General features: G+C 33.1%; 1 long non-coding RNA gene across 1 annotated transcript; it reads left to right on the top strand.

Annotated features, from left to right (window-relative positions):
* The first annotated feature begins 228 nt into the window (after nt 1-228).
* On the top strand, nt 229-10,947 carry LOC132949982 (uncharacterized). The gene is made up of 3 exons (XR_009665170.1): nt 229-319; nt 9,444-9,557; nt 10,270-10,947. It is a non-coding gene; the product is annotated as an uncharacterized LOC132949982 (long non-coding RNA).
* The last annotated feature ends 3,027 nt before the right edge of the window (nt 10,948-13,974 follow it).

The following is a 13,974-nucleotide window of genomic DNA, read 5'->3' as shown; positions in this document are numbered from 1 at the left end:
GTTTAATCGAAAATTATCAAGCTTACATCTCTACGCATTACCCACTTGTGTTATATAATATTATGTACTTGGACGATATATTTCGTTTTCGATTATTAATTGCTTATCAATATTGTTTACGTTGTTTGCATGCGTGTATACCTACTACGTCACTTTTTCACCGTATTTTACTTTATCAGTACGCACAATATCGAATATAATATTATTCTGCGCGTATATTAAACCCGCGTAAGTACAAAATATAATGTTGACTTTGCAAACAGATCGTGTTCGAACGGAGAAACAAGACGACGCGTTAAATGGAAGTAACAAATCGCAGGTATAAAATTATGTACCATAATATCGTCATGGGTCGTGTGATGTTGGGGGTATATTTAATATTATGATGTGTCCATATTGCTGTGAGCCACGACAGTTAAAATACCGTTCTATCGTCTCGAGTTCGAGTAATAAAAAGAAATAAGTCGTTTGTAATACTTCATTGTGTGATTTATTTTAATATTCATAAAAAATACGCGTGGTCACGATTAATAAAATGCTTATACGAAACGTCGATGTACCTATTATGCGTGTTACCCCGTGAGACGGCTTTTTCCAAGGTTAACAAACAATTATTATTTTAACAACAATATTAACATTTTAACAAAATATGAAAGTATTTTTTTTTTGCGATTCCTGGTTATTTTGAAAAGTACAAACCAACCCAATTTGCTACGTCCCTCACAAAGTTAGTAATCGGAGCATTTTTTCTGCTAGAAAAAGTGTCTACAGACACAATATTAAATATAATCGGTACAATATTCTCAGATTTCATATCTAGAAACAAGACGCGTAATCAATAATTTAGATTAGTTTTTCAGTCTGCAAAAGATTGAGGTAGGTAGTGTACAATACCGATTGAAAGAATACGTCATGAATAATATATACATATAGGGTTAAGGAGTTGTAGTTGAATTTGGATGTTTTTTTTGGCTATTAGATTTATTGCTAAGTTAGCTTGAAACTATTTTCACGACACTACGAAAAATATATTAAAGTTTCTAGTGCATAGTTTTGCGTATTCAGTGATTTTGTAGTTTTGGTAGAATATTTTTTAATTTTGCAATTTTTTTAAACATATTTCTGATGCTTAATGATAAATTATTCATAATACAATTCGGACATTTGGCAATAAAAAAATAGATTCATTATAATGTATATTGATTTTAAGAGTTTTCCCTAAGTATTATTGTATCGGGTTTTTCAAATCCTTGGTTGATAAACAATTTCCCATTTTTAATAAAAGTTATAAAATATTTGTATATTACTTGAAATAAGTTATTATTTTTAAAGCATATTTGTACTTTTTTAAGTAGGTGCATGCATTTTAAGTAATTATTAAGTTCATTAAGTTCTGAACTCTAAACTGATAGTTTATACAAAGAAATAACAATGGATATTTTTAAATACCACAGAACTATACTTACAGGTACTATTTTATTTGTGATTAATTTTCTTGTAATTATTTTCCGTTGAGAATTTTTTTTTATATTTTATTTGTGTGTAATCATTATCATCATTATTATTAAAGTTCATTACATGCTAATATTTTGGGAAATCAAATATTTGAACCACTGAAAATAAAACACCTCGTAATACCAATATTCCGCCTGTTTAATTTATTTTGTTCAAAACACAATAGACCGTACCAAGTTTTCTGTTTACCCACATTGTGATAGCGATTGATTCGTCATTATTCATTAACAACCGAACGCGACAGCACTAATCACTATTTTTCCATTCTTCGACAACCAGTACCGGAGTAATAGTCGATTGAAAAACCATATGTGTACCCCGTGGCGGACTAGGGAACGTATGAGCGGGGTGTCTGTGGGGGGGGGGGGGTAGGCAAACAAATGGACTCTCTAATAAAAATAACAATATAATTGTTATATACAATATATTACTATAACGTGCGTTCGTCCCACGTGTTCGAAATATAAACTGTTTAGTACGATGATAGTGTTTTACTGACTGTATATACGATACTGATTTACATAGCAGTTAACGGTATGGTTATCGTCTCAAACCTTTTTCGTAGGCATATCTGCATACCGCATACACATCATTTCAGAAACTAAAAACCGAGATTACGGAACAATATCATATAATATCATATACTAGCTGATCCTGCACGGCGTTGACAAATTAAATAATGCCAATGGTCAATGTCCTGTCTTAAACTCCGTTAAGCGTACACCACTCATGCATTACTAACACAGTCGTCTGGGTGGTTTTGAACAATTAATATAAAATTTAATACATGTCTACAGTTATATACAATTATAATAATTGCCTATTGGTAAATGGTAATAACACCATATAAAAAAAAATATTCGTTTTTAGTTAACCAAAAAACCTCTGTAAGTGCGTAACTTTAAAATTAAAAAAAAAAATTACAGGCTTCGAGGTGCACATCCTCGCGTATATACAAAATGTCAGGACTACGAGTGCGATTGGCTTTTGGCCGCGTATCGTTTATACACCACACACACACACACACACATTGCCTTTTATTAATATAATATAATAGAAGATTATTATTATAACATATGTTGCGGTTCGCACGGAGAATAATAACGGTTACTCGCATCCGTCTCAGCTGCAGATCGAAACGGCGTTTTTCCGTGTGGAATTGTCTGAAAAAGGCACAGTACTGTGTGTATATATTAGTGTGGTAACGAACGAAAATCCGAGGCGCTCGTGTATATCAGGTTTATACCATTGCGTCGTATAATATATACTTGCACATTATAAGGTCTAATAGGATAAAATCAATCTCGCCCGTAAACCGGAAATAGCCTCGCGGCGGAATGGGAGATTTTGTTCGTCATAACAACGAGAATAAAGAAGATATAGACAGGGCCATAACACTTTATCACACGAGCTCCGACGGCCAAGAGAGGTGTGGGACCGTAATATTGTTATTGTCTCCCGTGTTCGGGGTTAGGTTGAATCATCCCTATATATATTTTATCATACACGTTCGACCCGACGACCCCATGTGCAGCGCACCACTCTCGTCGTGTTGTTACTCCGACGCGCCCGTTTACGGCCATGTCTTTATTATTATTATTATTATTATATTATATTATGTGTATACACTATATACGACACGGGAAGCTGCAGCAGCAGCGGCGCCCTCCCCTCGCGGCAGACAAAACGCTTATAATTTATCATAAATCGTTTTCGGGGGGGTTCGGGTACATCACATCGGTTACCGTACGCGATCGGTTAATGGAATTCCTGTACGCCGTCGCGGATGTACGAAAAATCAGTTACATATTTGTATTACAAATCGTCCAACAGTATGGAACCCAACATTCACAGTGCGTAAGGTGGTATATGAGGGCGTATTGTTGTAATATTATGTTAACGTGGAATACGTATATATATATGTGGTAACTGATAAGCGTATGCTGAGCACATGATATATTAGTTCGTTTGAATCGTTCACACAATCATCTCTTTCTTAAACAATCGTCTCACTCAATGGTAATAATATGCAAATAATTAAAAACAAATGCACACTTAAACGATGGTACACAATAGTCGGGGTCATCACAAAACTACATACGAAATCAAATAAAATCGATACTATATTAATTGATAATAGTATATGCAATCACTTTTCTTGTCGCACCAATAACTCCGCCTACTATATATAACTTAGTACATAGTATACATTTTATAGAAGTGGAAAATTAGATGTATCATAATATTTCAAACCATTGTCGAGTAGAGTTGCAGAAAAAATGTCTGTATGTTGTCGTGATAATTTAAGATAAGATCATATTGCTGTTGCGGATTTACAAAAAATCACATTTGTACTACAAATAATCCAGCTAGATACACGTTACGCACAGTTGTATTACAAGGGTGTAATAAAGTACTTATGTTTATGTGGACTATCATTTCGTCTGAGTCATCCACACATTTTTCTTAATTATTCGTCTCATGAAAAGATACTCTATTTATAGAACTAAATTAAAAACAAATGTACACATACACGATGGCACCCAGTCGTGCAGGTCATTTCAATCCACAAAACTGCACGAAATCAAACGAAGTGTATATTATATTAAATCATCTTTTTTATCTTACAAATGACTCCGCCTATAATATACACATTAAGGATAAAATAGATAGATCAGATAGGAAAAATATAGTTCTGGAGTAGAGTTGCACAAAAGTATTTCCAGGAGGTTATTTTTTACCACCGCACACAACGAAGTTTTCAAAATATTTAAATTGTATTTGTATGATGTTTACACCACTAACTACATTATTCATTCAGTTCTACGGTAAACTTATAAGTTAATATAACAATAGTATAGGTATATGATATTATACTATTATAATAATTAATAACACACAATATATTATGCTACATTTTTTCAAAAATCAGTTTAAGCTACCGTATTACTAACGGAAATATAAATTCCTAATAGTAATACACATATATAATAAAATAATATTATGGAAATATTGACTGGCAGATCGTCTCCGCTCATCGTTTTTATCGTATATACAATGATTTATCATTGAATTTAGTTTTAACACAGATCGTTACCAGTGACCTATACTCGGTGACGAGTTACACTATAGTGCACGTCCAATAAAATACACCAGAGTGACTTTCCCGGGGTTTTTTTTTATAGTTCATTTCTAAAAACGTAAAAACTGTAAACGAATTTGACCTTGAAATGTCGGTTTTCTGAAACTAAAAAGTTATGATCCTTTAAAAAAAATATAAAAATAAAATGCTAATAGTGATTGTACAAACGGTTGCTATAAAATATTAAGTGGAAAAAAAATTAGTTTCATCACTTTTGTGTTTTGAAACACTGTTATTGGATATTCTGTTTGAACTCCAAAATGAAACGTGTTTAACATTTAGTTGTTCACGGTGTCTTTATTATAACTTTGGTAGTTTGGTACTACTATGCATCTATAAAATAATCTAAATTAATTTTTTGTACCAGTTTAAATTCTGGTTCCAATATTATATTTTAAGATACGTATAATATTATGGTAGGTACGTAAACGTATAAATAATAAAAATGCAGTGCATAAAACTATACAACTTGGGAAGTTTATTGTCAATGATGAAAATTGTTTTCTCAACAAGATATTCTGGTTGACACGTAAGCTTAGTTTATTCACTGTATCATGCTTTGTACTCGCCTTGTAAGGTTGTAAAGACACTTTGCCGTATATAATTTATAGGTACTGCACGTATAATAATAATTTATTATACTTAATATAGCTTAGTTACCACTTACCGGTCTACATGTCTAGAGATTCAAAATACGTCTTTCTGCTGTGCAGTCCAACGGTAACCGATTCTTGTATCTCGGGGTGAACTACGGAGTAAATAATTGTGAGTATTTCACCTTGTCCCATGAGGCATATTTTTGTAAATTTTACGATAAAATATACTGTCGAGGGGCGGGTTTCTCGGTTGGCCATTTTATTTCTGAAATACAACTTAAAAACTACTTTAGCGATACCCCCAAAGAATACAAATTATTTCGACTATACGCGCGCACGTGTGTTGTGGGTAATAACTTGCACTTTACACCACAAAATGTAAATTTCAATATATTTTCCGAGTCAATATTGTGTAACATTCGTTTTCAAACTTTCGACGTGAAAACAAAAGTAAAAATGGTTTTTTTTTTTTATTATTATTAAAAAATGATTGACAATGACGTGATCAAAAAAAAAAAAAATCTACCTACCGATATAATTTAAAGGAAAACGTGTGTTCAATAATTACTATTTTTAAAGTAAAAATCCAAAAAATAGGTGTGGATTATCAACGTTTCAAAATCAGAAACAGCATTTTTTTCCCCTTCAGAAATGACGTGCATGTGACATTGTCGGAATTATTTAAACGTGTGCGCAGGTACACGCTGCGCCGTGGGACACTGATGTATGCGATAAACAAAAATGAAAAACGGGCAGAAGGCTGCGTTCATATTACTATTATTATACCTTCTGTACAACATTAATTAAACGTTACCGTAAACGTGTTTATCTTTGACACACGCAAAATAATAAGCATCAATCAACAATCGTATTAATTACGTACAATGTCATTATAAAGCATGTATAGCGTACCCCCCCCCCCCCCCCCCATTCGTTGACATGACGTTCGACGACGAGCGTGGAGCTTGTGCACGAAAACATCACTTTGTAATAAATTGGGGGCGAGGGTGCACGTGATTCCCTCTGGTCGTGACTTAAAACATTATAATATATTTCGTGTGTGTGTGTGTGTTTTTTTTTAAAAATATTAATGTTCAACAATCTTTTGTTTTCATAAATCAAAATCGATCGGATAATAATTTGTGATGAATACAATCGTTGTATGTATATCGGCGTACTATAACAATATGCTCATTTCGATATGGTCAGTAACATATAAATATGGATAGCGTTTTGTAGGTAGGTCGCACGCACATAATATCGCTAGGTATCTACCTATCGGTTACGAATTCCAATTAAATGTAATTATTGTGTACTCCACGTGGAAAAAAACGACTGCCGTCATCGTGATGTACAAAATATTACTCTCTCGGGAGAATCTTAACTACCTATTATATTATAGTCTATTTTATTAAAAGGCAATGTTTTCGTGCGTGTATGTGTGTGTGTGTGTGTGTGTGTGTGTGAGTGATCCACAGCCAAATCGATCGTACTCGTGATTCGGAAATTTGATGCAGGTGCATTCTTATATACTCAAGGATGTGTACCTCGAAGCCAAATTTTGAATTTTGCATTTTAAAAAGGCCCAGGGCTTATGTAAGGATTTGTTGGCTCACGAAAAACGAATATGTTTTCGATTATATATTTAGCGTTGCCATTGGTACAGAAAATAAAACAGTTGTTATAACTATTGTACCTATATAATTTTAAACCTGTATTTAATATATTTTGGTCAAAACCAAACCCCTCCCGACCACCCAACACGACTGTGTGAAAAATATGATGTATTATTAACGGTTTAAGGATAAATCCATTGGCGTAATTGAATTTGTCACAGTCAACGCCATGTACGAGTAGCTAGTATTTGATATTATTAAAGACTATACACGAATTCGTTATTCGTTAAAACGCATTATAAAATGGTTTAGGCAAATTGTATTGGGTGAACGACTTATAGGTACACACTCAGCGTAACATGGATGCACTAGGTCACTAGGGTTTTTAATTTCTATTTTTGTTTTTCATAAAACTTCATAATTATACTTATTCATCTTAACTGATTGATGATTTACCCTCATATTTGAAGAGAGTATATATAATAATATAATAATACTACCTGACCTCGTGAACCTCGCTGTCTGTTAACAATGTCAACTACGGTTACACGCACAGCTAAAACCGATTTAACTCAATTCGAATTAGTTAACTCCCGGAGTTAAATGCATGTAAACGGCCGTCAATTCAGTTTAATATCAATTCGGTTTACCCAAAAACCGTTTAGTTAATTCACATTTAAAATAACTACGGTAGTACAAAATGCATTTAAATACGGATCACATCACAACAACCGAATCAGGATTGCGATATGACATATGAGATTATTAATTCAAATTAAGGTAAGTCGGTTTAAACTGTGCATGTAAACGTTGCAACGTAAACTGGTCCGGTAAAAGTGTTTACCTAATACTAATACGGTTTTAGACGTGCATGTACACCATTTATATATATTTATAAAAAAATATAGGTACTAATTTCTACTAGTACAATTTACAATTATTATAATCTGTAAGCAATGGCATTTTTTTAATTTCCATCTTGAATCTCAAAATCCTTGTTCGAGTACCTCTTCAAAATATGAATATCAGAAAATCTTTTCTTATTGTATAGGTACATCTAGATCATTAGAGGAACCACTATTCAAAATTTCAACTTCGATGTTTGCGATCCTAGCGATCAGTGAGTCAGTGAAAAATTCGACATGTATATATTATATACATAAGATAAAAATATATAATATTATTATATTGTAAAATATGCTTTAACTCATTTCCTCAAAGCGTTCTGCTTATGCTTTGAAATTCGCGTTTACTGGGCGAGAGAGCGAAAACGCGTTCCGCCGAAAATCCGTAAGCTGAAGTACACACCCCCTCCCGATAATGACAACAAAACTGTATAATAAACGTCGTCGTCGTCGTCGTTGTCTTCATATCTGTGACCGCGTTTACGGTATTCCGACCGCCGCCTACCGCACCAACCACGTCAGCCGACGGGCAACCGCGACGACGTCGTCACGAACTAAACAATTAGCGCGCTCGGTGTACCTACCCACTTGCGCGGATGCTTTTAAAACTTTTTGATGCACGCGCGTTCGTGTGTATACTCAGAAGCATAAATTACAGTAGGTACCTGCCTACACGCATCGGGGACGATCAGCCCGAATGCTATGCGTATAATATTTATAGTGGGTACATACCGACCCTAACCGTGTTTCGGGTTGTCAGATATCGTAAGCCGCGTGGTATCCACGTCGTACGGAGTGGTGGGCCACGACATTTTCCCGTTTTACCGCGTTCATCTCGTACGGAAATTCGGAAAACGCGGTTGCTCCCCTTTATAATATAATATTAGTGCGTGATGTGATACAATATATAAATTTCACGTGCAAATCGCAGCCACGTTTACCGTATTATTGCATATTATATTATAATAATATGCATTCAATTATTATCATTGTACAGTAGTATAGTACAATACTGAAGACATATTTTGCTCACGCCCTTTCACCGCAGTACAGCAAATCTGTGGCTGCAACACGATTCTGCTGCAAAACTGTCGAATCGTGTGGATTTTAATAATTCGCTTGCGTAACGCGATTCCGTAAATTTGATTTTTATATATGTACGCGATTCGGTTGTTAATTGCAACGTCGCAATACCTAAAAAACATGTAAACACAAAATAAAGTATACTATTGGAACGTATAGGTACGTCATATCGTTTTGTACAACAGACGACTCTGCTGGTATGAAAACAAGAATTTTGGAAAAAACTTGCACAGCTTGCACTTAGTTACAAATTGTTGTACTTATTACATATTTGACATTCTGACTTGGACTAACAGTTTATTTCCTTGGAATTAGAAATATATTTTTTAATTATATGGCAGATGTTGTGGAAAATGTCATGAGCTAATTAAAAAACATCGTGTCTTTTTTCGTAGAACGCAAACATTGTCGACTGTCAAAAGCGCACAATTGAAACATCTCACAATAAATAGTCGAAATATTAACATTTTGTTGATGTGTAGGTATACATTGAAATCGATGGTCCCAATTATTGATGTAGCACCGATATTATGGACGTAATTTTAATATAATTTATTATTATAGTTTTTTTTTTTTTTTTTACCAGAGAGTCAGGACTTTTGGCACAATTATATACGCAAGCCCGAATAAAGGTTGACGGTCACAACTAACGTGTATACAAGCCGAGAAATCTGGTTTCTTCATATGATTGCACGAGTCGGTAAATATTGGTTTTTCTTTTTGTCCAGTATGGGTGTGCGTGCGTTATAATATTATAGATGAAAATATTATACCTTGTATTTAAAAGATTGCGTATTACGGCAACGTGCTGTATACCTTTATTATATTTTTACAAAACACTAAACTAAAAATTATTATGCTGAATAGTACATAATATAGTATTGTCCTAACACAAAGGAATCTGCCGCACTAGACCAACACACTTGACGACGACCGCACGTCCAATATCCGTTACGGGCGGCGTCTCATGCGTTTCCGACGGAAATTAAACGTTTACCCTAAACCCGTCAGCCTGCACCCTCACCTCGGTGACGCCAACGCCAGATTCGCCCATCGGTCACGCGTTTACGGGGGGGAAGGGGGGATTTCGGCGAACTCTGTGGGCCGGTTTCGTCAACTATGGTAGGTCAAAAAACCTTCGAAGACTATGATGGAAAAAGGTTGTTCGGCAATATTATAATAATTATATTATACTTTATATAACATAATTTAATGTTAATAATAAATAATATATTGATTAAAATATCCTGGTTAGTTGAGAAGAGGGGAGGGTTAGCTACACACTATAATGGGGGATAACTACATATAGCTGGTAGCTTAAGTTTACTAGTTTAAAATCTTGTTATAATTATTATATACTATTATTATGTCGACTCATCGGATAATAATATTATAGTTTATATTCTTTGCAGGTTAACAACGATTTTGGAGTTTTCAGTTGTTTGGGCCACGATCCGCGAGATAGTTGAGCGAGGAGAGGAAACTGGAACAAGTCCACACGCAGGCGCCTAGCATTCGCACACACTGTATTATTAATATAATTATTATTATTATAGACTTGTAGCGCAACTATATAATATCGACTAAGTGCGAACTCGGCTTTCGTGGGACATTTGTCAGCCCGTCAGAGTGATAAGATTGCACTCGTCTTGACTGGCGCTCGGGACGCGGATAGATTATAATATTATATTACACTCTTTACGAGAAATATCTCACATCATCAAGTTATCAACGCGATTTATAAACCGTAGACCTATTAAACGAAATCAGTGTCTTGTGCTTGAAATGCCTTTGGCGCCATTCAAAGTCTCGCGTAGTACGCGTCTCTTATGCGGAATGATAAATACCGATAATATTAATTTTCTCCTCGAGTTCCCGTTTCGGCATTATCGCTGCCGCCGGCACAGGGTTGATGTATTATACATGTGCGAGTGTGATAAATGTATACGCGTGGTCCGTGCATTTAATTATAAATAACTGTAAATCTGCTGTAGATTGGTAATGGCCGAGAGGTTTTGTCGCGACAATAATCTTAAAACGCGATTCGCTCGGTAAATATGATAACGGTGTGATGTCGCGCTGTCGGTGCAGCTGCAGGTGGTCATCGCGACGAGATAAACGAATTTATCGACTTATATATAGTATAGCTGTTGTTGTAAAGTCTTCGTCGGCCTTAAAGTGATTGTATTTTTATTTCTGTCAGTGGGCGTGTGTGTGTTTTGAAGTAGTATATGGGTAATACGAGTATTGCTCACGAATGTTAAACAGAAAACTGAATAATATGAAAAACTGTTCATTTTAATTAAAAGTCTAAAGGTACATAGTGTGTAACAATGTTGTATTGTACAGTTAAAAAAAAAAAATGATTAAATAAATAAGTAACTAAATAATTAAAAGAAAAATGGTTTAAATACTAGTAAATATATGTATTTATTTAACGGTATTTATTATTTGTCAAACATATCCTATGATACGGTAGGTTGGTAGGTATCAATAATAATTTTAAAACGAAATATTTTATCCACGTCAAACAATGTAATGATCTGCACGCATATACTTACATTAGGTATCAATCGTATAACCGGCAATCGGTTTACAGCTTAGTGTCTATTTATAGCACTAGTATGATAATAATATTAATCCGCACGGCGCCGGATAAACTCTTTATGCTTCTATAGCGCCATTTTATCCTATTTAAACAGTGGTTGTAGCACTTAGGCGGAAATATGATAAAACTATACATTTTTATTTATTTGTTTTGTTACATGGATGTTACACCGATACGACGTACCTAAGCCGGCGGCTAAGCACTGTTCAATATTATTGGTACGACGATAATTATTGAGAAAAATTGTAATAACTTGTGATAGAAACAATAAACATTTCATAAAAAGTGATCTCAATCATTATTAATATTTTATTCACAGAAGAGAGCTTTTATATAGGTTTTAGTTTTTTGCTGCGTTTCCATTATGTTCGATGTATAAATCATTACCTACCTCTAGAAAAACTTTACCACTTACTCTCTGTACAAATAGGTTGAATAATAATAATAATAATAATAATGTTAACATTATTATAATATTTTACACGCCAATTAGTTTTGTTTAAAAGTAGTGGGAAAGTGTTAATTTGAATTAATTAATGTCCCACAGCCACTGGTTGTTAAAATATACACTTCAACATACTAGAACTTTTATAGGTATTCAGAATTATTTTTTTCATACCTCTGAAAATATTCTATGGTATTATTACGAGGCATATTATTATTGTGTAAGTTCAACGTCGTCATAAAACTAGAAATCGTCGAGACATATGATTGGTACGCAAACGTACGCAAAACATAGGTTTTCTGAAAAAAAAAACTGTCACGTTAAACTGAAATGATATAAAAGCGACTAATTTTTTTTTATGCATAAAATATCCATTTGTTCGTACTTTGTCATGTTATGACGAGCGTTTGAAATTAGTTTTACATCGTATAAGTTATTTACGATACAAATATTAAAAAAATAAAAATAAAAATATGGGTCATACACGAGACACACAATGAGCACTTTTCCAATGGAACTCGACAAGTTTAAAATCGATATTTATTTATTTTCAACTTAACGTCATATACAAAAAGATTTAGTGCCAAACAACATTTTATTTCTATTCGTTTTATCATAAAATCAAAATAAATAACCACCGCCAAAAAGTACATAAATATGTCGTTTAACTCTATATAAATAATCATTTTGTCGAATTAAATTCGTGTTAAATATAAAAAGTGGCGTGCTATAATGTCAAAGCATATTCCAATGAAACGGAAATAGCGAAATTTATTACGTGTGTTCGTATCCTACATTATCATATATACCTATACGCAGTTATACACGGAATAAAGAGATTTAATATTTGAAACTATAATATTTAATACTATAATAGTATTATGTTTAATGCAGTAATAAAAAATCATAATATTATATTCTGGCAAGAAGTTATCCATAGAACGTAATAATGTGTTGTTATAATTTACTCGACGACGTTGCAATAATAATATTGCCTGCCCATCTTTCTTAAAAATGTTTTCACGGTCAATGTGTATTATTATTTTAAATGATATTTATCAAATCGCATACTATTATTATAGCTAGACAGGTTGAAATGTCACCAATAATACCGCGGTAGTCATATTGCAGACACTCGGTAACAGCGCGAATAAGTATGAGAAAACCACGTAACACATCACTTGAAGTATGAAACATTTTGATTTGTAGGTAGGATGCATATTTTATAAGTTATAGCATACCGCATGATATTTTTTATCGTAAAATCTTGTCTTTTACATTTGATTATTTATTTTATACGAAATATATATTCTTTCCGACCATTGTTTTACGCTTTTCGGGGTTTCCGTTTTTGACATCTTACCTACAGGCCTTGCGCCGGAGTGTAATATATTTCTATTTTTGAAAACTTTAGTTTTAAACAATCTCTTGGAATGACTAAGTTTTGCCTAGTAAAATTTTACAAAACTTGCTCAACAGATTTTCCTGTCCAGTATGATTGATTTATGGGCTGTTGTGAAGTTTAACGTATATTATTTAAAAAAAACGAAACAAAGTACAACAATTATAAAGAGTAGTGTTCAACTAAAGAAATTTGGTTTGATAATATTGTATTATAATAATATGTACAATAACTCAAAATGTATAATATCATTATTTTAAGATAATTAAATTGTGTTTTGGAAAAAAAAATCAATAGTTTTCAATTTTAGTATAAGTCCTAAAAAGAAAAAGAAATTATAATATATAAAGACTAAAAACAATTCTATTTTTTTTATTTTATCTCATTTCAGTTGTAGTTTAGGTATACAGAACCACAGTATACAATATACATATTTGAAACGAATATATATACACAAAAAATACTCTTGAGAATATATTTTGAGTGTGGGGAAACAATATTTTTTATTAATTTATTCAAGAGTTATAACAGTATACTTTCGAAATATATTTATTTGGTATTTCGCATTTAAATGTATACATACATAATAATATACTAAGATTCGATACTTTTTATTTCATAGATTGCTTAAATGATAACATTATTGATCGATGATCAGTATT

Source organism: Metopolophium dirhodum, chromosome 8, assembly GCF_019925205.1.
Source record: "Metopolophium dirhodum isolate CAU chromosome 8, ASM1992520v1, whole genome shotgun sequence".
NCBI lineage: Eukaryota > Metazoa > Arthropoda > Insecta > Hemiptera > Aphididae > Metopolophium > Metopolophium dirhodum.
This window is presented reverse-complemented; position numbering and strand designations above follow the sequence as displayed.